Source organism: Lolium rigidum, chromosome 6, assembly GCF_022539505.1.
Source record: "Lolium rigidum isolate FL_2022 chromosome 6, APGP_CSIRO_Lrig_0.1, whole genome shotgun sequence".
Lineage (NCBI taxonomy): Eukaryota > Viridiplantae > Streptophyta > Magnoliopsida > Poales > Poaceae > Lolium > Lolium rigidum.
In genome coordinates this window covers 13,138,728-13,141,807 of record NC_061513.1, presented here as the reverse complement: position 1 = coordinate 13,141,807, position 3,080 = coordinate 13,138,728, and positions in this window count along the sequence as shown.

Below are 3,080 nucleotides of genomic sequence, written 5' to 3'. Positions count from 1 at the left end.
AGAAAAGTGCTTGATGTCTACGGGTGCTTCTATTCTTGTAGACGGTGTTGGGCCTCCAAAAGCGAGAGGTTTGTAGAACAGCAGCAAGTTTCCCTTAAGTGGATTACCCAAGGTTTATCGAACTCAGGGAGGAAGAGATCAAAGATATCCCTCTCATGCAACCCTGCAACCACAAAGCAAGAAGTCTCTTGTGTCCCCAACACACCTAATAGGTGCACTAGTTCGGCGAAGAGATAGTGAAATACGAGGTGGTATGAATGAATATGAGCAGATAGTATGGAGCCGAGAAAATAGCTTGTCGGCGTGCGGATTGATAGTAGTAATATTGCGGAGCGATAAACAAGCGAGTAGAACAAGTAAACAAGCGATGATTGCAGTATTTGGAAACAAGGCCTAGGGATCATACTTTCACTAGTGGACACTCTCAACATTGATCGCATAATAAATAACTCTTTCTCATATGTGCTACATACACTCTTTTGTTGGATGATGAACACATTGCGTAGGATTACATGAACCCTCAATGCCGGAGTTAACAAGCTCCACAATTCAATGTTCATATTTAAATAACCTTAGAGCATAATAGATCATTGCAAAATAAACCAAGAACTAACATAGTGCACACACTCGTCCACATTACACTATGAAGGAGGAATAGATCACATCAATACTATCATAATGATAATTAACTCCACAATCTACAAGAGATCATGATCATAGCCTACGACAAGAACCACACGGTGCACACACTAATCACCTTTACACCATGCGGGAGGAATAAACTACTTTAATAACATCACATGAGTAGCACATAACTAGTAGCGATACAAAGCTCATCATATGGATCTCAATCATGTAAAGCAGCTCATGAGATCATTGTATTGAAGTACATAGGAGAGAGATTAACCACATAGCTACCGGTACAGCCCCGAGCCTCGATGGAGAACTACTCCCTCCTCATGGGAGCAGCAGCGTTGATGAAGATAGCGGTGGAGATGGCAGCGGTGTCGATGGAGAAGCCTTCCGGGGGCACTTCCCCATCCCGGCGGCGTGCCGGAACAGACACTCCTGTCCCCCAGATCTTGGCTTCGCGATGGCGGTGGCTCTGGAAGGTTTCGCGTACCGTGGCTTCCTCTGTAAGGGTTTTCGATGCAGGGGCTTTATATAGGCGAAAGGGCAGCCTCGGAGGGGCACCAGGGTGCCCTCACCACCAGGTGGCGCGGCCGGGCCCCGGCCCGCGCCCAAGTGTGGTGTGGGGCCCCCCGGCCCATCTCCGGCCCCTCTTCGGTGATCCGGAAGCTTCCGGGAAAAATAGGAACCCGGGAGGTGATTTCGTCCGATTCCGAGAATATTTCGTTACTAGGATTTACGAAACCAAAAACAGCAGAACAACAGAATCGGCTCTTCGGCATCTTGTTAATAGGTTAGTTCCGGAAAATGCATAAATATGACATATAATGTGCATAAAACATGTAGGTATCATCAATAAAGTAGCATGGAACATAAGAAATTATCGATACGTTGGAGACGTATCGGGAAGTAAAACCCAAATTTATTGATTCGACACAAGGGGAGGTAAAGAATACTTATAAGCCTTAACAACCGAGTTGTCAATTCAGGCTGCACTCGGAAAAGCACCGATAACGGGGTGATGTGAAAGTAGCAGTAATATGAGAGCAATAGTAACAATGAATACGACGGCAGTAGAGTAATATGAGAGCAATGGCACCGGAAAATAGTTGATACTACTTCTAATGACATGTAGAACGAGTATATGATGATGAGAGATGGACCGGGGTTCCCAGCTATCTACACTAGTGGTAACTCTCCAATAACAAGTGTTGGGTGAACAAATTACAGTTGGGCAATTGATCGATTGAAATAGCATTAAGACAGAACATCAAGATTATTAATCATGTAGGCATGTTTTCCATATATAGTCATACGTGCTCGCAATGAGAAACTTGCATAACATCTTTTGTCCTACCAGCCGGTGGCAGCCGGGCCTCTAGGGAATCTACTGGAAATTAAGGTACTCCTTTTAATAGAGCACCGGAGCAAAGCATTAACACTCCGTGAAAACATGTGATCCTCATACCTACGCCTTCCCCTCCGGTTGTCCCAGTTGTTGTCACTCTGGGGCCTCGGGTTCCGGACATAAACATGTGCAAACAACTTGTAGATACAATCTAAGCAATAATTATAGAGCTTAAATCTAAGATCATGCCACTCGGGCCCTAGTGACAAGCATTAAACACAACAAGATTGCAGCAACAATAACTTCACAAACTTATATAGATAGACTAATCATAATGTAACAATCCATCGGATCCCAACAAACATAACACCGATTACATCAGATGAATCTCAATCATGTAAGGCAGCTCATGAGATCATTGTATTGAAGTACATGGGGGAGAGAATACCAACTAGCTACAGCTAGAACTCGTAGTCCATGGGGGAACTACTCATGGAGCATGATGGAGGCGGTGGCGTTGATGGAGATGGCTTCCTGGGGCACTTCCCGTCCCGGCGGCGTGCCGGAACAGAGATTCTGTTCCCCGAATTGGAGTTTCGCGATGGCGGCGGCGCCCCTAGAGTCTTTCCGGAGTTTCGTCAATCCGTATCGCGTTTTTAGGTCGAAAGGGGTTTTATAGGCGAAGAGGCGACGCAGGAGGGTGCCTGGGGCCCCCTCACCATAGGCTGGCGCGGCCAGGCCTGGGGCCGCGCCGCCTTATGGTCTGGTGGCCCTCTGGCCCCTCTCCGACTTTCCTTCGGTGTTCTGGATGCTTCCGGGAAAAATAAGGTATTGGGTCTTCGTTTTGTCGAATTCCGAGAATATTGCCCGAACAACCTTTCTGGAACCAAAAACAACAGAAAACAGGAACTGGCACTGTGGCATCTTGTTAATAGGTTAGTTCCGGAAAATGCATAAAAACATTATAAATTGTGAGCAAAACATGTAGGTATTGTCATAAAACAAGCATGGAACATCAGAAATTATGGATACGTTGGAGACGTATCAGTATCCCCAAGCTTAGTTCCTACTCGTCCTCGAGTAGGTAAACGATAAAAAAGAA